This window comes from Schistocerca americana, chromosome 5, assembly GCF_021461395.2.
Source record: "Schistocerca americana isolate TAMUIC-IGC-003095 chromosome 5, iqSchAmer2.1, whole genome shotgun sequence".
Lineage (NCBI taxonomy): Eukaryota > Metazoa > Arthropoda > Insecta > Orthoptera > Acrididae > Schistocerca > Schistocerca americana.
This window is the reverse complement of record NC_060123.1, coordinates 455425989-455450999: the sequence shown is the minus strand read 5'-3', so window position 1 is coordinate 455450999 and position 25011 is coordinate 455425989.

Genomic DNA, 25011 nt, shown 5'->3' with positions numbered 1-25011 from the left:
ACAGGTGGGGTGTTACAAGTTCTGTTACTTTCCCTGAAGTGTTCTCAACATCAAACTGCCTCTTGGCATTACTGCCTTGGGCGCGGAGTTAGACTCCTTCTTGCAGGCACTGCAGCAGATCAGACGCGTTTTTAGTGCTAAACTCCTTATGTGTTCCGAGTCCTTCAGTGCCTTCACTTTCTGAAACCGTTGTACCCAGCAGATAAAGTAGTCCAGAATATTTAGGACGCCCTCCTCCGTCTACAAAGACTGTGGAAAGAATTGTCTCTCTGCTGGGTGCCAGCGCCCATGAGTATTTCCGGCAACGGAAGGGCGGATGTAGCAGCTAAGAAGGCGTGTCATGATTCTCATGACCCGCTAGCGTCTGCTCTAACTTCTGGAAATTTTTCTTATTTTATTGAAATGTTGTTAGATATTTTTATACCGCTCATCGTTTTCCTCATTTTGTTGCTTACTTTTGAACTCTATTATTCCAATATCTTTTCCTTCTTCTTGTACGGTTTTTTATTTTCAGTTGATGTTACTGCGAAATTCTCTGCCATCTTTTTGTTTATTATTTCGAAGTTGGAAGTTCTTTTTATTTTCTAACTCCATTTCAATGTGAGAAAATGGTGGATCATACAGCACCAGAGCAGGAAGAGATGGCGCACGCTTCGTAAAACATTGTGCTACTTCCGCGTGCCCATCAGCTTCGGCGTTGGCCGTCGCCTGTGAATTCGTCAGTTTTTTTGTCATTAACAGACTCATTTTTTATCTGATACCCATTATCCTTTGTTGTTCGTTTCACTTCATGTAACAATTGAGCCCTACAAATTATCATTCGGAGGTTCACTAAATTTCACTCTGTTGCGTACTATGCTCTTAGGAATTCATAGCTAACTCCCTACGTGTAGTTGCTGAGTTACTGGACATCATGACATTAATCCTAGCTGAATTGCGTGCACCAGTACGAGTTAACTTCGACAAGCCCTGATAGTAACAAACCTCTCACCTACCACAAAACCTCGTACCTTACGTATACAAGAAAACAATGAAACATTCCAAAAGCAACATACACAAATGAATAAATCCCCAAAAAGTTCAACGTTTAGACTGAGGAAAACGACTGAGTACCTTTACCTCCTTCTTGATGCAAGATGAATTCACATACGCACAGCGCTAGGAACTTAATATTATTTTAGTTAAGTGATGTTTGTTATTAACATCTTGAGCACTCGTTCTTTCCTGTCTTGGAATGTAAGATTAAAATCAGCAGTGTTCGACAAATTTAGGCTTGAAGTAACAAACTCTTAATTTAGGTAGTTATAACGCAACTGAACGTATCATGCAAATTGCCATTGTCTTGAAATAGCCTGAACCAGGATAGACAAATTCGTATGTGAAACCTGACTGACCATGCCAAAAAGAACTGAACCTGCTGTCCTACATATTGAACAGAACGCTTCCCGTAAGACGTTTAAAAAGAGACATCTAATGATGCTGTACGTCATCCCAAAGGACACAGATGCAAAGACCCAAAATACACAATATACAGGGTGGTCCATTGACCGTGACCAGGCCAAATATCTCACGAAATAAGCGTCAAACTAAAAAACTACAAAGAACGTAACTTGTCTACCTTGAAGGGGGAAACCAGATGGCGCTATGGTTGGCCCGCTAGGAGGCGCTGCCATTGGTCAAAAAGATATCAACTGCGTTTTTTAAAAATAGGCACCCTCTTTTTTCATTAAATATTCGTGTATTAAGTAAATAAATATGAATGTTTTAGTTGGTCCACTTTTTTCACTTTGTGATAGATCGCGCTGTAATAGTCACAAAGATATGGCTCACAATTTTAGACGAACAGTTGGCAACAGGTAGGTTTTTCAAATTAAAATACAGAACGTAGGTACGTTTGAACATTTTATTTCGGTTGTTCCAATGTGATACATGTACCTTTGTGAACTTATCATTTCTGAGAACGCATGCTGTTACAGCGTGATTACCTGTAAATACCACATTAATGCAATAAATGCTCAAAATGACGTCCGTCACCCTCAATGCCTTTGGCATACGGGTAGCGATGTTCCTCTCAACAGCGAGTAGTTCGCCTTCCGTAATATTCGCACATGCATTCACAATGGGCTGACGCATGTTGTCAGGCGTTGTCGGTGGATCACGATAGCAAATATCTTCCAAATTTCCCCACAGAAAGAAATTCGGGGACGTCAGATCCGGTGAACGTGCGGGCCATGGTATGGTGCTTCGACGACCAATCCACCTGTCATGAAATATGCTATTCAATACCGCTTCAACCACTTTCGAGCCATGTGCCGGACATCCATCATGTTCGAAGTACATCGCCATTCTCTGATGCAGGGAAACAACTTGGCTGCCGAGGTGGCCGAGCGGTTCTAGGCGCTACAGTCTGGAACCACTCGACCGTTACGGTCGCAAGTTCGAATCCTGCCTCGGGTATGGATGTGTATGATGTCCTTAGGTTTGTTAGGTTTAAGTAGTTCTAAGTTCTAGGGGACTGACGACCTTAGAAGTTTAATCCCATAGTGCTCAGAGCCTTTTGAACCATTTTTTGAAACATCTTGTAGTAACATCGATAGAACATTACGTAGGAAATCACCATACATTTCACCATTTAGATTGCCATCGATAAAATGGGGGCCAATTATCCGGCCTCCCATAATGCTGCACCATACATTAACCACCCAAGGTCGCTGATGTTCCACTTGTCGCATCCATGGTGGATTTTTCGTTGCCAAATAGCGCATATTATACCGGTTTACGTTACCGCTGTTGGTGAATGACACTTCGTCCCTAAATAGAACTCGTGCAAATCGTCCCTTAATTTCTCTTGTGCTCCGTGGCAGAACTGTACACGACGTTCAAATTCGTCGCCATGCAATTCCTGGTGCATAGAAATATGGTGCAGGTGCAATCGATATTGATGTAGCACTCTCAGCACCATGGTTTTTGAGATTCCCGATTGTTGGGCAATTGGTCTGCTACTGATGTGCGGATTAGCCTCGGCAGCAGCTAAAATACCTACAAGGGTATCATCATTTGTTGGAGGTCGTGGCTGACGTTTCACATGTGGCTGAACACTTCCTGTTTACTTAAATAACGTAACTATCCGGCGAACGGTCCGGACACTTGGATGATGTCGTCCAGGATACCGAGCAGCATACACAGCACACGCCCGTTGGGTATTTTGATCACAATAGCCACACATCAACATGATATCGACCTTTTCCGCAATTGCTAAATGGTCCATTTGAACACGGGTAATGTATCACGAAGCAAATACCGTCCGCACTGGCGGAATGTTACGTGACACCACGTAATTATACGTTTGTGACTATTACAGCGCCATCTATCACAAAGCCAAAAGAGTGGTCCAACTAAAACATTCACATTTCTTTACGTACTACACGAATATGTAATAAAAATGGGGGTTCCTATTTAAAGAAAACCCAGTTGATATCTGTTTGATCTATGGTAGCGCCATCTAGGGGGCCAACCATAGCGTCATCTGGTTTCCCCCTTCAAGCTAGACGAGTTTAGTTCTTTGTATTTTTTTCGTTTGATGCTTATTTCGTGAGACATTTGACCTGGTCACTATCAATGGACCACCCTGTATACGCAGGTCCTTGAAAATGAACTGACTAAGGAAAGCTTCGCATGCGGCTTTACAGTAAAATTCAGGGCAGGACCCAGGGGAAGAAAAGTGGTCTACCAAATTATTGAACTGAGCCTTAGGGTTATAGCAGCTCTCATGAAGTGACAAAAAGACGTGTATCTTGGGTTTCGTTCGATTTCAGTGGAAGAATATCTAGTAGTGACGCGGTGCGTTCGATGCCAAGACCTTGCTCACGTGGCAAAACATGGTGATAAACAGGTAGTAATTCGTGGACATTGTGAGAAGAAGGTTGTATCAGAAAAGACTGCAATAAAGTCAAACAACCAGCAGTGTGTGTGCCATGTAAACATAGGGGTAAATAACTCACAGGGAACAGAGATGTACGAGGGTTGACTGAAAAGTAATGCCTCCACCTTCGTAACTCTTCAACTGTTGGCAGCATTGGTAGGCGGCAGGCACTGGCATGTTCCGTAGCCTCTTCTCTAGAACTCCAGTTGGGGGGAAGCCTTAGCATTGAATGGTTATGTTGTTACAGTGTACAGTATGGAACCATGCGCAGACGGTCAGTCAATACGATTTAAGCAACGTGTAGTCATTGAATTCTTGACAGCAGAAGGTGTCACCCCAAAGGAGACTCATCAGAAAATGAAAGCAGTTTATGGTGATTGTGTTGATGTAAGTGCGAGTAAGTTTAAAGATATTGAGGCGGGAACGACTGACCTGCGTGACAAGCAAAATATTGACAGATTGATTCAGGACGATCGTCGTAACACTTAGAGAGAAATTTCAAGCACAATCGGTATTTCACTATAACGTGCGGGTCACATTATTGCTTTCCTTGGCTATCGGAAGATGTGTGCACGATGGGTACGCCAGATGCTGACTCCTGAAATGAAAGTGCGCAAACTTGAAATTTTTCAGGAACTGCTCTCGCGTTATGAGAATGATGATGACGCCTCTCTCCATGCCATTGTGACAACAGACGAAACGTGGGTACACCATTACGACCCGGAGACTAAACGTGAGTCTATGGAATATCGACACAAAGACTCGCTCGATAAAAAGAAATACAAGACGCAGCCGTCAGCTGGAACAATCCTGGCCACAGTGTTCTGGGACGCAAATGATGTTATCCATGTCGATTTCCTTGATCGTAGAACGACAATAAGTTCAGAGTGTTACATCACAACGCTGCCAACTCTGAAACGGCGGCTAACAAGGGTCCGAAAGGAAAAGGGAAATGTCTTCCTGCGGCATGAAAATGCCAAATCACACAATTCACTAGCCACCACAGCAGAACTTCAGAGACTTAATCTCACCACCGTACGTCATCCTCCATACAGTCCAGATTTAGCATCGTCTGACCTCCGTCTGTTCCTGATAATGAAAGACGACCTGCGGGGCATCATTATGCTTCTGATGAGGACCTTGAGAGAATTGTGAGACTGTCGTTGCGGAAACAGTATCGACTTCTTCCATGACGGCTTCAGAAAACTTAATCTTCGTTGGCAGAAATGTATCCAATTGGTTAGTGATTATGTGAAAAAGTGAATATTGGTAATTAAAGACCGCATTCTAAAGATTATTTCTGCGTTTGATTTATTAAAATATTCCCAACTAAACCCAGTTAACGAAGATGGAGTCATTAATTTTCATTCGATCCTCGTATGTTACCAGGACCAAATCTTCCTAACGAGGCAGATTTTAAGTACGGTGTTTGGGTACACGTCTTACAACACTAGAAAGCAAAGAGGTCTAGCACATCTTCAAGTGCCGTCTATGTAAGAAACATAAATCACCTTCGAGGAGGAGAATGCCGAAATAGCGAGGAATTTCTGGCAAAAAGTGAGCACTGTGTACGACGGAAAAGAGCTTGCGACACAAACCGAACTAGAGCATCATGCACGTACGAAAAAACAGGAAAGAGGTTTTTTTCGAAAATTCAGATCTATTTGGAGTAACAGAAAAGCAAAATCAGAGGCGGATGTAAGAGTGACATATGATCTACATCTCCATCTACATGATCGAACCACAATCATACTATCTCTCTACTATTCCACTCACGAACAGCGCGCAGGAAAAACGAACACCTAAAACTTCCTGTTCGAGCTCTGATTTCTCTTATTTTATTTTGATGATCATTCCTACCTATGTAGGTTGGGCTCAACAAAATATTTTCGCATTCGGAAGAGAAAGTTGGTGACTGAAATTTCGTAAATAGATCTCGCCGCGACGAAAAACGTATTTGCTTTAACGACAATCCATCCCAACTCGCGTATCATATCTGCCACACTCTCACCTCTATTACGTGATAATAGAAAACGAGCTGCCCTTTTTTGCACCCTTTCGATGTCCTCCGTCAATCCCACTTGATAAGGATCCCACACCGCACAGCAATATTCTAACAGACGACGAACGTGTGTAGTGTAACCTGTCTCTTTAATGGACTTGCTGCATCTTCTAAGTGTCCTTGCCAATGAAACGCAACCTTTGGGTCGCCTTCCCCACAATATTATGTATGTGGTCTTTCCAACTGAAGTTGTTCGTATTTTTAACACCCAGGTACTTAGTTGAAGTGACAGCCTTGAGAATTTTACTACTTATCGAGTAATCGAATTGCAACGGATTTCTTTTGGAACTCATGTGGATCACCTCAAACTTTTCGTTATTTAGCGTCAACTGCCACCTGCCGCACCAGACAGCAATCTTTTCTAGATCGCTTTGCAACTGATACTGGTCTTCGGATGACCTTACTAGACGGTAAATTACAGCATCATCTGCGAACAGCCTAAGAGAACTGCTCAGATTGTCAGTCAGGTCATTTATATAGATCAGGAACAGCAGAGGTCCCAGGACGCTTCCCTAGGGAACACCTGATATCACTTCAACTTTACTCGATGATTTGACGTCTATTACTACGAACTGCGATCTTCCTGACAGGAAATCACGACTCCAGTCGCACAACTGAGACGATACCCCATAGGCCCGCAGCTTGATTAGAAGTCGCTTGTGAGGAACGGTGTTAAAAGCTTTCCGGAAATCTAGAAATACGGAATCAGCTTGAGATCCCCTGTCGATAGCGGCCATTATTTCGTGCGAATAAAGAGGTAGCTGCGTTGCACAAGAACGATGTTTTCTGAAACCATGCTGATTTCGTATCAATAGATCGTTCCCTTCGAAGTGATTTGTAATGTTTGAATACAATATAACTACAAACCGACGTTAATGATATAGGTCTGTAGTTCGATGGATTACTCCTAATACCCTTCTTAAACACTGGTGCGACCTGCGGAATTTTCCAGTCTGTAGGTACAGATCTATCGGTGAGCGAGCGGTTGTATATGATTGCTAAGTAGGGGGCCATTGTATCAGCGTAATCTGAAAGGAACCTAATCGGTATACAATCTGGACCGGAAGACTTTCCCGTATCAAGCTTTTTGAGTTGCTTCGCAGCCCGTAAGGTACCTACTTCTAAGAAACTCATGCTAGCAGCTGTTCGTGTTTCAAATTCTGGAACATTCCATTCCTCTTCCCTGGTGAAGGAATTTCGGAAAACTGCGTTCAATAACTCCGCTTTAGCGGCACAGTCGTCGGTAACAGTACCATCGGCACTGCGCAGCAAAGGTATTGACTGCGTCTTGCCGCTTGTGTACTTTACATACGACGAGATTTTCTACGAATTTTCGGCGGGGTCAGGGATTTTCTCTGCCTCGTGATGGCTGGGTGTTGTGTGCTGTCCTTAGGTTAGTTAGGTTTAAGTAGTTCTAAGTTTTAGGGGACTTATGACCACAGCAGTTGAGTCCCATAGTGCTCAGAGCCATTTGAACCATTTTTCTACGAATTTTCTACCAAATTTCGAGATGCGATCAGGATTTGGTGACACAAACTGGGCAGTTATAAGTGTAATACGACAGTAAACATCCAGAGGGATACAATGCGCTGCCTACAGATATACAAGTAGACTGGTCAATGCAGGACGTGACTCTGCAACAAAAACAGTACGAGACTCAGTGGCAGTTCGTATAGGAAACAAGCACCAAATAAAAGGAAGTAAACAATAAAATTCAGATCGGAACAGATCCGCTACAGATTTATGTAAGTATGGAGAACGTTATGTAATTCACTAGACTGGAAGTGGCAATGCGCTTAGTACAGCGTTAAAACATCTAGTAAGGTATAAGCATCCAGAAGAGGAGTGTGTTAGTTTTCCCATTGGTGATTTTGTAGATAGAATCCCATCTAAGAGTGAACAGTGTGAGAACCTCATCCCTAACTGAGATGAAGACAGGACCGTTTAATGCAATGCGTATTGGATGAGGCCAGAAGAGTGGCAGAAGTGTTGCAGTTAGGTATATTGTGCCTCCAAGAACCGTAGACGAAGGTAGGAAGATCCTCAATTTGCCAATAACCGTCCAGATAGTCACATAAGGGCACCGTAGTATGGCAGCAATAATAGAACTTAACAAGAGCATAACAATAACCGTCCAGATAGTCACATAAGGGCACCGTAGTATGGCAGCAATAATAGAACTTAACAAGAGCATAACAGTGACAAAATTTCACAATACTGTTCAGAACACCTAATCTGTTGGGATACGTTAACCGAGAGCGATAGCTGCATCCTGGTTTCCACGTATTTTCAGTTTAGAGATGAGATCGACTATTACCTGCTATGCTAAAGGATGTTAGTCACCTAGGACAAACTAAGCCTCTCGTCTACCTCACTGACGCAAATCCGACGTCACTATTATGGCATAGCCATCTGACTGACGACTGTGGAAGACAACTAGAAGAAGCCATTATGGAACTCAACCTACAGGTACTGAATGAACTCACACTCCGGCAACCTATGATGGAAGGATCGGAGCAACGTCGAAAATTAAAGTCACTTTAGCAAATACGGGAGCAGTGCGCCGTATGAAAGGTTGGAAGGTTGCAAGTGGAATATCGAGTGATAACAAAATCGTACACTATAACTCCACTGGAAAGGAAATCCAAGACGCAGTGGAAGACGTGGGCATAAGTCCCAATTACTGGGAAGTACTATGAAAAGTGTTTCAGTTTCCGCAAAGTTCATCGCTAGGTGGTAAAGCAGACGTTAAAGCGCTACGATTGACAGTGGCTATACATAAAGCAATGGAGGCATCGATACGTGTCAGGAGAGACCAATCTAAAGGAGTACCCTGTCTCTGGACCAAGGTGCTCCAGAACTCGATGTGAATCAAGAAAAACCAGAAAGCTATACCAGACCGATCCACGGGGTGTACCGTATAAAATATCTTATAAAACAGTGTGCGAGAAAGTACGAATACCAACAGTCATATCCACGCTCAACAGGAATGAAAGGACGGTAACAGGAAGCTGGGAACAGTAAGTTACCCTGGTAATGGAAACACTACTTCCTGCCGATGGAGAAGACGGAGAGACAGATCTGAAAAATGTTATGGGGAGACTGCAGAAACAATAAAGTTGTGTATTCCTTCGAACAAGAGGAAATTGAACAAACAATTTTAGTACTAAAAAAGAGATAATCCACATATCCGGACGGGATCGCACCAGAAGCAAAACAAGCCCTACGTGACCAATTAGACCTTTACTTGCGCGAACTGTACAATGAGCGTCCCTTGCGAAGAAGAAAAACGCCGAAGTGGTAATTATTAGTAAAAGGCAAGATAAGAATCCAGTGACACCAAAATTCTACAAACCAATTTGTCTTTTGAATGTTCTCGGCGAGACATTTGAAATGCTATTATGCAAAAGATAACAGTATCACAGACTGCCACATAAGATGAGCCCTAACCATTGCGGGTTTAGAATAGGCAAGTCAACCGAGGTGGCAATTAATTACGCGATTTCGCTAGTGACAGATACTCATTCTATATACGCTCTACTGCTAGCAGTAGTGGACACCAGGACATCCTGAGGAAGATCCCAGCAGAGGGGTCGAAACGTCGAACATTTTAGAAGACACATGACGCGACCTAATAACTCATAAGATTTTAACTTAAGTGACGACGGCCACGAAAGCATGCAGACTTACATTGGATCCATCAATCTTTCGACAATGAGTACAACCTGTTACAAAATATGCACGCTTCCTCTCGGTCTTCTTCACCTGCTGATGTCAAAAAATACTGATTTTTCACTGATTTTTTAAGTCGCTGTAGTCTTTCCTGTTGTGGTTTTCTTCTTCTTAGTCTTCTTTACGGCTTGACTCTTTCGGTTCACGCCAGACAATGTTTTCATTTTGAGTTTTGTCTTTCCTTTTCTCTTTCTGCTCTTTCTTGAGCTTCCAAATAATATCCGTATGTAGAAATCAGTATTACAGCTTTGCCCTTTTCCTCATTGGACTCTTTCTTTCTGCTTTCCACCTAGTCGACCAATGGAAGGGACAATAGTAGCTTTAGTGACGCTGAGAATAACGATTGCATACCAGAAGATGCGGTATTCATAGACAACCGTCTGATATCGATTCCGAAGTACTACGAAGAACTGACAGTTCATATTGTGATTATGGAAGTTTTTCAGTTGCAGAGGACTGGAAAACTTCACCTTGGAGCACTTTGACTTGAGAGACTCGTCTTGAAGCATCTCAGCTGTTGGTATTTCCTCTTGCGATGGTTTGTCTCATAGTTCTCTTTTTTGGTTTTTTTAATTTAAAGAGACTTTTGCAAAACCTTGTGTTCCCGGTTTTGTCCCCTAGCGCAAAATTTAATAGACGATGACCTTGAAAATTTGCGTTCATATTATGTTTACCACTCAAACATTCTAATACACTGGAAAGTAGCCTTAATCAAATCAATTACTTATCTATTTCCTATTAGGTACTGTTCCAAAAAATACCGGCATTAGAGAAACTTTCATCAATAACATTAAAAATTGCCAAGGAGGAAAAGGAACACGTATTCACTAAGATGATTGTCTACATCTCACCTAAAAGGTGGCAGAACCTCATGGGGAGTCATATCCAATTATACCCCCAGTGCTTGGTAAGAAAACATATTTTCGCAAGCTGAATATTAATTTTGTTTAAGAACCTAAGAGCGTTTCGATTCTTTTAGTAAGACATCCGCAGCGGGTGTCCAGCAGTATTATATTAATTTTCGCTGTCGGGTGCTGTTACAGATATAAAGAAATGAAAACGTACTTAGAGTAATTGATTTATTTCAGTACTGGAAGAAATGCAGTTTTGCTCCACGTGAAAAATCGGATGAAAGACGCAATTTTTCGTGTAGTATCACTATAAATTCATAACATAACATTAACTCATCTGTTGTTCTCGCTGACCTACAGAAACAAATGACGCACTAGATAGAGTGCTTTTGGTGGTGCTTTTCAATAACCGTACATGGCACCGAAAATTACAGTTGAATTAATGTTAATAACATTGACTGTAGAAAAAGACGTGTGGTTTTCAGACGTGGGACAGAATTGTACGATATTCAAATAGTGAAGTAGGTGTCTTATTGCAAGTGCGTTTTCATTTTATTATAAAATATTTACGTGAACTGTTTTTAATCTGAAAACAGAATGTGAGGAAAAACCTTATGACGTTTCATGATCCCACAGAGGATGCCTTGCTAAAACTGATGCAACGTCACTGATAGCAGGGAATTACCAGGATCAGGGAAATGACATGGAAGGACAAGGACCCTTTAACTTACGTCATTTATCCTTTTGACAGCTTGAATTGAGTTTTGAAAGTAACAACAGGCCCCCTTTAAAAAAAACAGATAGGAGAATTCAAAGTCAATTTGCCGCATAAAACTTGCAAACTTACAAAACCTTTGAAATGGTGAATAACAGAGTTACGCTTTTAATGGATTTAAAAAATATGCAAGACATTGTCTTTTAAAACAAAATTAAATAATTCAGAAAAGAATAAAAACTGAGCTGTATATAAATTTCTCCAAGCGAGGTCAAGATCAAGACTTCAGGCAGACGCCCAAAAGGTAAACATTAAGAAGTTAACAAGACATAACAGTTCGCCTTTACGGCTACTCCAAGGGGTTTACACCAAATAATTAAAAAAAAATTAGGACAAGATTACAGTATGTATTAAACACTACAACAACACTGAAGGCAGAATTCCCTTTGCGAAACCAGTTAATCAGGTAAAGGCCTCTAGACCAACATCAAAATTTCAGTTACAGCGCAAGTCAGGTAACATACGGTACTCTACTTGAGCATAGACAATGAGGACACGCGACTGCAAACAAACAGCAAGCCGCGCTAGGAAATGCTTGAGAGCCGTCCATACGGCCACAAGCAAGCCAGGCCCACGCTGCGAGAAGCCGCCGCATGGAACGCTCTCCCGGTAATTTAGTTGGTGCTGTCAACGAACACCGAGCATACACGTCTCACTCTATTACACAAACACAGAAAGTTATGTTTGACCACGATTGCTCTTGTAGAAGTCCTACAACACGGTTATAGGCCCTAAGTAAAAGCCTCGCTAAAAATGTAAGACGTAAAAGAGAACTACTCAAAGGGAACTGTACATCCTTCCAGGAGGGGCATAAATAACAATTCGTTAACTTCTTAGCATTAGCTGGTAGTCATAAAACACATAACTTAAAGGTCTGGATAATAGTACCAGAGAGCATACCAGATTCTAAAACATAGTGAAAACAAATATTAAAGTTCAGAAACAGTTTGATGTCTCTCATAAAACGTTTTGAAAACAAACCTTCTACCCAGTCCTGGCGAAGAGTGAACGACTACCCAGAAATACGTCGTGTCGATCGGCATCGCGAGTCCGTCGCTAGAACCACCGCCGCCTTCCCAGCTCCACCTGCTCTGCCTGCACTGCTCTGTTTGAAGGCCTTCACGGAATCCGCTCTCGCGGCCGCTTTCGAAGCCTAGCCGGGGCAGTGATAATTGTCTAGTTAGTGATATGCGCCAGCTGGTGGGACCCCAGCTAGAAGCTATCGATTGTGGGAAGGTGAAATGAGCCACCATAGCTCGCCCAACTAAAAGTTATAAAATATTAACGTGAACTGTTTTTAATCTGAAGACAGTATGTGACAAGAAAATCTTCTGACGTTTCAGGCCTCCCACAGAGGATACCTTGATAAAACTGATGTAACGTGAATGGGTTTGTAAATATAATTCATTCCCAGCACATATAAAGGCATTTTCTTGGTAGCAAAATAGTTCAAATTGCTTTAAGCACTATGGGACTTAACATCTGAGGTCATCAGTCCCCTAGATTTAGAACTACTTCAATCTAACTAACCTAAGGACATCACACACATCCATCCCCGGGGCAGAATGGAACATGCGAGTAGCAGCAGCGAGGTTCCGGACTGAAGCGCACAGAACCGCTCGGCCACGGCGGCCGGCTCTTGGTAACAACTATAATTTGTATGCATCACAAGGAACTTAAAGATAAACGTCCGCAAAATAAAATTTCTTATAAATATGCACTACTGGCCATTAAAATTGCTACACCACGAAGATGACGTGGTGCAGATGTGAAATTTAACCGACAAAAGAGGATGCTTTGATATGCAAATGATTAGCTTTTCGGAGCATTCACACAAGGTTGGCGCCGATGGCGACACCTACAACGTGCTGACATGACGAAAGTTACCAACCGATTTCCCACACACAAACAGCAGTTGACCGGCGTTGCCTGGTGAAACGTTGTTGTGATTCCCCGTGTAAGGAGGAGAAATTCGTAACATCACGTTTCCGACTTTGATAAATGATGGATTGTAGCCTATTGCGATTGTGTTTATCGTATCGCGCCACTGTCCCTCGCGTTGGTCGAGATCCAGTGATTGTTAGCGGAATATGGAATCGGTGGGGTCAGGAGGGTAATACGGAACACCGTGCTGGATCTCAACGGCCTCGTATCACTAGCAGTCGAGATGACAGGCATCTTATCAGCGTGGACGTAACGGATCATGCAGCCACGTCTCGATCCCTGAGTCAACAGATGGGGACGTTTGCAAGACAACAATCATCTGCACGAACAGTTCGACGACATTTGCAGCAGCATGTACTGTCAGCTCGGAGATCATGGCTGCGGTTACCCTTGACGCTGTATCACAGACAGGAGCGCTTGCGATGGTGTACTCAACGACGAACCTGGGTGCATGAGTGACAAAACGTCGTTTTTTCAGATGAATCCAGGTTCTGTTTACAGCATCACGATAGTCACATCCGTGTTTGGCGACATCGCGGTGAACGCACTTTGAACAGTGGACGTTACATTTCAGATGTGTTACGACCAGTGGCTCTATCCTTCATTCGATCTCTGCGAAATACTACATTTCAGCAGGATAATGCACGGCCGCATGTTGCAGTTCCTGTACGGGCCTTTCGGGATACAGATAATGTTCGACTGCTGCCCTGGCCAGCACATTCTCCAGTTCTCTCACAAATTGAAAACGTCTGGTCAATGGTGGCCGAGCAACTGGCTGGTCACAATAGGCCAGTGACTACTCGTGACGAACTATGGTATCGTGTTGAAGCTGCATGGGCAGCTGTACCTGTACACGCCATCCAAGCTCTGTTTGACTCAATGCCCTGGCGTATCAAGGCCGTTATTACGGGCAGAGGTGGTTGTTCTGGGTACTGATTTCTCAGGATCTATGCACCCAAATTGCGTGAAAATGTAATCACATGTCAGCTGTAGTATAATATATTTGTCCACTGAATACCCGTTTACCATCTGCATTTCTTCTTGGTGTAGCAGTTTTAATGGTCAGTAGTGTATTTATTGTTGTGACTTGGCAAGACAGCCAAGCCACTACGAGATGAAGCCGAAAGGCACGCATTAAAGCTCACGCAGGATGGCGTGAGGTCTGGAACAGGACAAGGTCTTTATAGTAGCAAAAATAGTACATAGCTTCTGGAAAACTTTAATCCATAATTGGTGAACATCGGTCTGACGGTACATGCATCACAAGACAAATAGCAAATGATAATGGCGCCTTGCTAGGTCGTAGCAAATGACGTAGCTGAACTATTGTCTCGACAATTGAGAGCGTAATTTGTCAGTGAACCATCGCTAGCAAAGTCGGCTGTACAACTGGGGCGAGTGCTAGGAAGTCTCTCTAGACCTGCCGTGTGGCGGCGCTCGGTCTGAAATCACTGACAGTGGCGACACGCGGGTCCGACGTATACTACCGGACCGCGGCCGATTTAAAGGCTACCACCTAGCAAGTGTGGTGTCCGGCGGTGACACCACATTTATAATGACTATCCATAAAACGAAAGTAATAAATTATGTTTTCAAGATGAAACAACAACTCTATAAACTACAGCAGGTTAAAAATAAAGGGTAAGCCGAGAAGATTTGATTTACGAAAAGTAGATCTTTTTAAGCAGAATTCCCTTGAAATCACTCACAAGTGTACTCTATTTTTTCACGTATTTGGCAAAATAAATTTTTTGTTACTACATGTTAATCCGGGAAAACATTTCGTCTCATAGTCCTTATTTTTCTTATTGAATGAATGTTCTGATTAGCTTCACGACGATATTCATTTCGTCGCTATAGCAGGTTCCCGAGTAATGAAAAATACAAATGTGCTAAACAGCTGGGTGACGTAAAGCGAATCGTTTCTTTTTTTCATTGAAAGCGTCGTTTGGAAAGAAAGCAGTCAGCAAACGACCGTTGGATGGTCGTCGCGGGAGAGATCAACCGAGAGCGAAGCGTGGCGGATACCGGCAGCTCGCCGCGCGGCGCCGGCAGAAAGCAAACACGGCAGATGACTGCTAGCCGGCGCGGTGCGCTCCGCCGCCTGAACAAACAGGCGATGGCTGGCTGGGCGGCCCGGGGCGGAGCAGCACGGCCCTGTGCTGGCGATATGAAGCCGCGTTCCGATCGGCGCCGGCCGCTCGGCGCTGGCGACGCGCCCACACAGGTCGGGCTCCCAATTACTCACTCCGTTGTAGCGTGCCACTCCGGCATCCACAGCCCAGGGTTGACGGAACGCTCACCCGTCGCTGGAGACTCTGCTATGTGCCAGCCTCGAGTTTGAAAATATTTCCTGAGGTACAAGTAGCATTCGCTCAGGACGATCGCTTCTAATGACACATGTAAACGTAACGTTGGAGACTCTCCAGAGGTATCCTTTACTGTTATTTCTACTTATTTGTCGGGTTCCGTGGGATCACGTGCGCCAGGAATACAAACCTGCGTGTCAGTACATAGTTTAAAGAATGCTGATTACAAAATTAATAAACCAAAATAACAAAAGAATTAATAAAACACAAAAAATATGAGAGAGTACAAATAAACAACAGCGAGAAACTTTTCAAATTTGGTGACCAGGAAGTACAGAGCTATCGTAAATGAGTCTGTTGTGTAGGAATATGTAACTTCAGTACCTATTTTTGAAAACTTTGTTAAGGCTACAAATTCCAGTGCCATAGTGGCGTCGTGTTCACACCTCTGTACAAAATCAGTTCAATAATACAATAAAACTATTACATCAAATACACACAAGCAACTAATATCAACTAAAAATAATATGCACAACAGTAGTTCACAGACTTAAGTTATGAGTACATCAGGTCCATTTAATCCTACTATGCAACACAGTGGTGTCACTGTAAGGGAATGTAGTAAACCTACATATTCAACGCCCAATATGTGAAACACATGTAGTAGCAAATGAAAAATTAGAAACTCGTAAGAAACATGAAACGTGGATGGTATAAAAAGAAAAATTGTATGAAATATATATATATATATATATATATATATATATATATATATATATATATATATATATATATTTCAAAGTAGCAGTAAAAATGTTAATAATTAAACGCAATTTAAAACAGTTTAAGGATGGCTTCTTCATAACCCATGTGTAGCATCAACATAAATTACTTTTTAGGTTCAAAAGGAAATTAGAAAAAATCATTTCATATACAAAAAGATACCGAGTTTTGTTGTGAAAACCGTACAAGTGGGTAAACATGCAAAGCAGGGTGAAAACATGTAAACTGTAAAATGCAAGATGCACCTGCCACTCATATGGAAGAACATATCGTCGTTAACAAAGGTACGGAGTACTTGTCAGGTTATGTAAGAAAACAGATCTGCGATGGAAACTAACAGTCCATGAATTCGTTATGCTTTTGAATGATGGTACGTCATAAAAAGATCGATCGGTGTACTTTATTGTTGAGAACATGCAGTAAGGGAATATAGGACCTGAGTATGAAAACAAAACGGCAGATAGATTGAAATAACCGCTTAATTGTGAAAAGCGCTAGACCGTATCAAAGGGTTTATACATGCAGCTGTAAGAAAGACCCTATATCAGCTTCATAACGAACGTTTTCCGCTCTATTAACATCTGTGAGGCCCATCTGGTCACTCCACACATGTCCAACCGGTAGTCACATTCATTCCATACATTGTGTAGCGACTTCCTGTCGATGTTCATCACAGTAGCCTCGAGACGTTCTCTGGCCTGCTCCTGTCTTCTTGGCTATGGGGGTACGTAAACGTGTCCCTTAACGCCCCCACAAGGAAGAAGTCATAAAGCATTAGGTCAAGTGACCTGGATGACCAAGGGAACACAGTCACATCTTCACCTCTACGTGCAGTCTAGCGATGCGTAAGTTCGTCGTTTAGGTAGCAACGAACACCGGTGCACCAATGAGCACTTGCCGCGTCTTGTTGCAAGAAGAAATTCTCAGAAGCAGCAGACAGTTGTGAAAACTGCCACCAGTGCGACATGTCGAGGTAAGAGTCCGTATTCTTCAAAAGAAATACTGCCAAAGATGCTTCCGCAGTAACATTGCACAGAAAACCTTAATTTTCGGTGAATCTCATCCAGGCGCACCAATTTCACAAGGACGGTAAATGGCCCACACTCTCACATTGTGGGGACCAACTTTTCCTGACAAATGGAAGGTCTCTTCGTCATTCAATATCAACCTGAAGGTGAAATTTTATCTTCAAGTGTTTTCTGCGAAGTGATGCAAAATTGAAGGCGCCATCCACAATCTTCCAATTAAACGATTTGTAGAAGATGCTGTTTCAAGTGTAACCTCAGGCAAAAAATCTTACATACATTTTCTGTGTGGTATTCCAAGTTCATGGCTTGGACGGACATCTGACGCTTTTAGTCTACACGCAAACATTTCCTCACTCTCCCCGTGGTTGCTTCTGCCTCACTTAGTCGAACGGTACTTTTCTGTTTATTGAGACTGCCAGAGTGCCTAAACTGACGATACTAACTCACAGTGCTCGATTTCCATGGTGATTCTGGTATGGCTCTAAGCACTATGGGACTTAACATCTGAGGCCATCAGTCCCCTAGACGTAGAACTACTTAAACCTAACTAACCTAAAGACATCACATACACCCACGCCCGAGGCAGGATTCGAACCTCCGACCGTAGAAGCAGCGTGGTTCCGGACTGAAGCGCCTAGAGCCGCTCGGCCACAGCGGCCGACCATGGTGATTCTTTCCCACAATTTCTCGATGTACGCTGCACTGTTTTAGCAAATATCACGCAAATTACAACACCTACACAAATATCTATTTTCTCCTTTTTCACCATTTCCTGAAAGCATAACACTCCTAACGCCAACTGGTGACCACAATATAAAAAAAACTCTTTGAGTTTATGGTTTTATTCATGCATTGTCAATCATATTTGAACATGTAATACTTTCCAGCTAACCCGCAGCAAAATAACAGATAACAGACGAATTCCCGGAGGACGTAAAAAACAAACCAGCAAAGGCGAAGAGGGAATTCGTGGGCAAAAGAAGTACACAGCAGCCTTAATCTCAGACAAATGTTTCTCAGAATGTGCGTTTCGACCACAGCACTGTAGGGGACTGACGGTCTGTGGGAAAACCAGAAAGCAAGAGAATCATAGCTTTTGAAGTGTGTGTCCGTAGAAGGGTGTTGAAACTTAGGTGCACTGATAAGAAAAGCGGAGGTTCTTGGCTCAACGAACGAGGAAAGGAACATATGGGGAACACTGACAGGAAGAATGGACGGGGTGATAATACAGCTGCTACAAAACATCCAGCAAGTAATGGAAGGCGTAGGGGACAAGTGCTGCTCTGACATGAAGGGCTCGGCACAGCAATGTCAGTCGTGGCGGTCGAATCAAACCTGGTTCTACCCTTTCGGCAGCCTCTTCGTCTCACAGAAGCCCTAACATCAAACGTCCTCAGAGGGACAAAAGAATTAGCAACATAACAATAAAGTGTGAGAATACGTAAATGATCAACAATTAATAGAGAGAAACCTGTGCAATTGAGCGACCAACGAGTATACGGAGCGAAGGAATTCAAACAACTTGGAGTACATGACGGACCAATATTTTGGGGAAATGTGTGTTACAAGGAAACCTATGAAGAATTGGACTTTGTCGTACTTTTCGTCAGTCCTGCTGACAGCCCACTGAAAATTAAACCTGCTGATTAATAAAAACCTTTGTGTATTATGCTTTACGAAAATTGATCCAAGAGAAAATAGTTTGTTGATCTGGAGTTCATTGAACAGATGTTACAGATTCTGCTCATTGGAATATAATGTTCGTGAATTGTCAACGATGTGCGTGACTGCTCGTTGATGGACTAAGTACATTTTTTGTTGGTGCAGAGATTTGTTCAAGAAAATGACGGTACAGGAGACGATTGAATATATTCAAGCCAACAAGCCTTCGGTTTTCAGTGCACTGATACGGATAAAGGAGATTCTCTGCACAGCCAGCGGGGAAAGGAACATATGGAGAGCACTAACTATTCTTATAGTGAAAGAGAGCAGTATTCAGGTCCTACACAAGATTCTCAATGTGATACTTCCAAGAAAGCGTTCCATCTTCTCTCAGTCTGAATTTTAGACCGTGTTGTCATAACATACTTCGGCTTTTACTAAGCGACCAGGTAAGGAGCGATAGTCGATGCTTTTGTCGCAGATAAGTGTAATGTGTTCCATAGTTATTCGAGAACTGCTTGTGATATCACTATATCATACAAATTACCAATGAAATCGCCCCACGCTGGGCGCCAAAATCTAGCGAACTGTGAATTCTTCTCGGCTCTCTGACATTGGGAGCCAATAATTAAGTGACATAAATAACCGAATGAAATCAAACACAGAAGGTTATGAGATTAGGGGACTGAGAAGCTAATGAAAGGACACCATTTAAACCAATAAAACACGAGATGACAGCATTAATTTCATTAGCTTCCACACAAAAAACAGGATAAAAATTAGAAATCTCTGCACCGATTTCAATGTTTATTAAGGAGAAAGAGGGGAGAATGAATCATCTCATCATTCTTCGCGTGGTGATGGCCAAATGCGATGGCTCGGGACGACGCTTCACCTCGGAGCTTTGTTCGGTGGGCGAGGGCCCTGAACAAAGTCCCAGTTGACAGATAGCCGTATGTTACTGTAATCGAAGCAGCGCTGTGAAGATGTTGGAGAGTAGATGTCGGCGATGGATGCAAGAGCTCTAATGTCCTCTTGCGTCGACACTGTCATAACCCGAGTCCTCGCCTCACTTCTCATCCATCTCACACTTCAAAGTTTCCTCGAACATTGTCCTCCCTTCGAAGTTGCCATTGGCGAACTAAATTTGCAATGTCGCCCAGTAACTGATCACCGTTTCATAATGACGCCTCTTCGTGCAGGGTAGACGTTTCCTGTCTTGCTTACACATGCTTCGTTGTGCGAATTCCTAACGCTTTGTGTGTACGCTGTCTCCCAGAGCCTGTTGGGCGGGGGGTGGGGGGGGGGGGGTAAAAACGACTGTCCTCACGCGAGAAGAATTCACGTGCCGCATATGTGCATTGTTGACTCTCTGTCCCAGTGGCGACAGTGGTCCGTCAGATTTCGGCATACCTCTCATTGTGCACTGGGCTGTGAAGTGAGGCCTGGTTACATCTGTGCGTCTGCTGAATGGTCAAGATATCGGACGCCCGCCGTGGACCGTTAACGTTGTGAGTCACTGAAAGTAACCCCCTGCGGAGGTATCACACAGCTCCTTGCCATGACTATTATCGTACTGAACTGCATTCCTTCTCAGTAAGTTTGGTTTCCGCACTGCGCATTGTGACAGCGCACGGCTGCCATGCTTATGCACAGTCGGCCGAGGTGGCCAAGACATTCTAGGCGCTTCAGTCCGGAACCGCGCGTCTGCTACGGTCGCAGGTTCGAATCCTGCCTCGGGCATGGATGTGTGTGATGTTCTTAAGTTAGTTAGGTTTAAGTAGTTCTAAGTTCTAGGGGACTGATGACCTAAAATGTTAAGTCCCATAGTGCTCAGAGCCATTTGAACCATTTTTTGCTCACGCACGAAGCGACCGTCACATCACCTCTCCACATTCACACCAAGTGCCCCACAGACCAGACACCCAGAAAAATGACTATCTAAGCGCAACAAACACTTACCAATTATTAGACACAAAACCTAGTCACAAAGTACAACGTGTTGTTAACAACCACCTACAATTATCTACAAAATCTAGTCATAAACTACAAAGTGTTGCTAACAGTCATCTACAATTATCTATAACTCTATTGCTCCATACTACTATACTTAGCCACAAACAGTCTCAGACTGTGGACGTTAAATATCTCAATCCCGCGCACTATCACATATTGCGTATGTATTGGGCGTTACTACTTTTCTCACAGAGTGCGTGCCCTCGAACAGCTGGAAGAGCAACGCTGTCTCTTTCTTTTCGGCATCCGATGGCCTAAGCGTTCCCGCGAGGATTCACTCCCCGATCTCATAAGGATTCGTCCCTTTTCCCTGCTCCCTTTCGAATTCTTTCGTCGCCTTCGCCATCATTAAGTCTCAGTCTCGGTTCAGCGTTTCTGCTGTGTCTCTGCCTCGCCTCCCGTCGGTGGTTTGACAATCCTATCGGCTACGGTCTTCTCCGGTTCTGGAACTGTAGCTCTATTGATCTGTATCCCGTACTGCAATGCACAACTTCACTGAAGCAGCTCTCGTTAGGTACTGAACCCTTGCATTGTGTCTGGCAGAATCCGGTATCCCAGCTGGCGGACGATTCGTTCTGCGGAAATGGAATGACGGTTTTTAATTGAGAAGAATGGAACTTTGATTCTTCCTTTTCTGTCCCTGACCTCCATCTCGAGGAAGTGAAAATTTTAGCGTGGTGTGATAGTACTCTCTTGTGCTTACCACGAGTCCGCACATAATCTTCCGCCAACATTTTTATGTAGATTTCAGCTGCAGATTTTCGCTGTAGTGCGGTTTGTGGCGCAAAGCCTGACGTCCTTAGTGACGACAACGAAAATAAATTGCCGCCAGAATTGTCCGTTCGGCAGATGTCCATAACGATCAACACACACTAGGTCATTCAGGGTTTCTGCTATGATGGCATGCATTTCAAGTCATAGAAAAGCGTTCGGGTGTTTTACGCTATGGCACATGTCGCATTTCCTAACAACTTCCGCAGTCTTCAGTTTGAATAACGCATCTTCCCACTCGTTGAAGACTGTTGCACACAAATTCGTCTCTCCCCAGAGGCCAAGGTGCTGATGATAGTGTTCGATTAAATCTTCCAAATTTTCCAACTTTGTTCTTTCACATGATACTGAAAACACATTCTCTGCTCTATCGCGCACAATACAGCAGTATTTGTCACTCGCATATTCTCTCCACCAACGGGGGTACAGAAGAAAGTCCTTTACTCTTTGGATTTCAGAGTGTTCGTGTTGTGCTGCAACTAACTCCCTCCTGCACTGTCCGATGCACGGCTGGTCCCTTTGTTGTAACAATGGCATTATAACCTTCTTCTTTTGTCGCTAGACGTGTTTGTCACCGTCCTTCCGCGATGGATTTCAGCACGTCCAGACGGCAAGTTTCTTACGTTTACCCCAGCAATAAGCGGTATCCTGATTGTATTCCTGTATCTCAAGGCCTTGGCACAAAACTTTGTTACTTGTGTAACTGGGGATTCTTAGGAACGTTAGAGCATGGTGGTCGAACGGTAGAGCTTGGTGGTCTGTATGTTAATGAGCTTTCTATCCGAGCAGGCCACTTCCAAACTGTTTTGTAGAATACGCAGTGGCCAGTATCTCTAGTTCGCTAATGAAATGCCGTGTCTCTTCGTGCAGTAGTCCCTGGCTACAACTGGGCACAATGTGCGCATTTCCATCATTTCCTTTCTGTTGTATACAGCCCTCAGTACCATATGCACATGTGTCTGTGAAGAGTTGGAAAGATGCCGAAAAGTCAGGATGCGCAGAACAAGTACTGTCATGGAACGCAGTCTTAATCTTCTGGAATGCATTTTCTCCTTGTTTCCTCAGCTTTACTTCTTTCCCTTCTCCGACAGCGCGTATAGAGGACTCAGAAATTACGCGACGTTGAGTATCTCTTCCCTGTAAAGTGGAATCCACCCCAAGAATTATCTTAATTCTCGTACGAGAGATGGCCGTTTCATTTACACGTTTTACAACAATTTGCACTTTCCCGTATGGATACCTACCAACGAGATCTCGAACCTGAGTTACACCACCCTGTTAGCGCAGAGGCTTGCTCTCTCAGGCCTGAACGTCACGCCATATCTCTGTAGTGCCGCCAGCAGATGGTTTACACGGCACATGTGTTCTCGGAATGTCGCAGATACGACAGTTACGTTGTTGATGTAGGAAACACAGAATTTCCTCATCTCTTGTGTGATGACAGTAGGTCTCTTACAAATCCTTAAGCCCGATAGGAGACCAGTGTGGCCTGAGCTCCCAGTTGGTGCACATCGACAGCGCAAAAAGATACGTATAAAGCTTCTTTTCTGTGTTTACTTCGTAGATTCTTACTCAAGTTGCGTGTGAGTTTAGTATAGGAGGTGTAATTTTGAGTTTTAGTTACTGTAATCGTAAATTCAGGCAGATTGTAGCGCAGTCGTTAGACATTTGTACGGATTAGTTCATACATTCTTTGCGTGTTTCCCTTGCGTTGTCTAGGCACGGACTCGTGTTTCAGTAACTGTTGTTCAACATTGATTAGAATGGACAGGGACTGTGATTGCTGTGTTCGGATGAGGGCTGAGTTGGCATCCCTTCGCTCACAGCTGCAGGCGGCACTGACCTCGGTCAAGCAGCTTGAGGCTGTTGCCAATGGGCACCACTGTGGGGAGCCGGACTTGGGTGTCATGGGGATGACAACCTAGTCCCGTCTGTCCCCAGATCGGTCTGCCACTGTGGTTGCCCCGGTTGCTGCCCGCAGTGGGACTGAGCCCTCGCCTGTGGTTGATTGGGAGGTCATTCCAAGGCGTGGCAGGCAGCGAAAGACGTCCCCAGAGGCTGATCAGAAAGCCTCCCCGGTGCGTCTGACAAACAGGTTTCAGGCACTGTCTCTGGCTGAGCCAGATACAGCTGCCTGCCCTGTTTCAGAGGATCATTCTCAGCCATCAAGGTCTGGGCAATCGCAGAGAGTGGGCTTATTGGTAGTTTGGAGCTCCAATGTTAAGCGCGTAATGGGCCCCCTTAGGGATATGTCGGCTAAGGAGGGGAAGAAATCCAGTGTGCACTTCGTGTGCATTCTGGGTGGAGTCATTCCTGATGTGGAAAGGGTCCTTCCGGATGCCATGAAGAGCACAGGGTGCAGCCAGCTGCAGGTGGTGGCACATGTCGGCACTAATGACGTATGTCGCTTGGGATCTGAGGAAATTCTCTCTGGATTCCAGCGGCTATCTGATTTGGTGAAGGCTGCCGGTCTTGCTTATGAGATGAAGGCAGAGCTCACCATCTGCAGCATCGTTGACTGAACTGACTGCGGACCTTTGGTGCAGAGCCGGGTGGAGGGTCTGAATCAGAGGCTCAGACAGTTTTGCGACCGTGTTGGCGGCAGATTCCTTGACTTGGGCCTTAGGGTGGTGGGGTTTCGGGTTCCGCTGAATAGGTCAGGAGTTCACTACACCCAGCAGGCGGCTACACGGGTAGCGGAGGCTGTGTGGCGTGGACTGGGCGGTTTTTTAGGTTAGAAGTCCTCGGGAAAGTATGGGGTGGACTGCAATCTCAAAGGGTGCATGGAAAATACAGGACGTGCTTGGATCAAGGAACAGTCGGAATTGTAGTTGTGAATTGTTGTTGTTGTGCTGGGAAAGTCCCCGAGCTTCAAGCACTAATAGAAAGCACAGAAGCTGAAATCTTTATACGTACAGAAAGATAGCTAAAGCCTGAAATAAGTTCTGCAGAAATTTTTACGAAGTCTCAGGCGGTGTTCAGGAAAGATAGATTAGGCAGAATTCGTGGTGGAGTGTTTGTGTCTGTCAGTAGTGGTTTATCTTGTAGTGAAGTCGAAGTAGATACTCCGTGCGAATTGGAATGGGTGGAGGTTATACTTAACAGCCGAACTAAGTTAATAATTGGCTCCCTCTACCGACACCCAGACTCCGATGA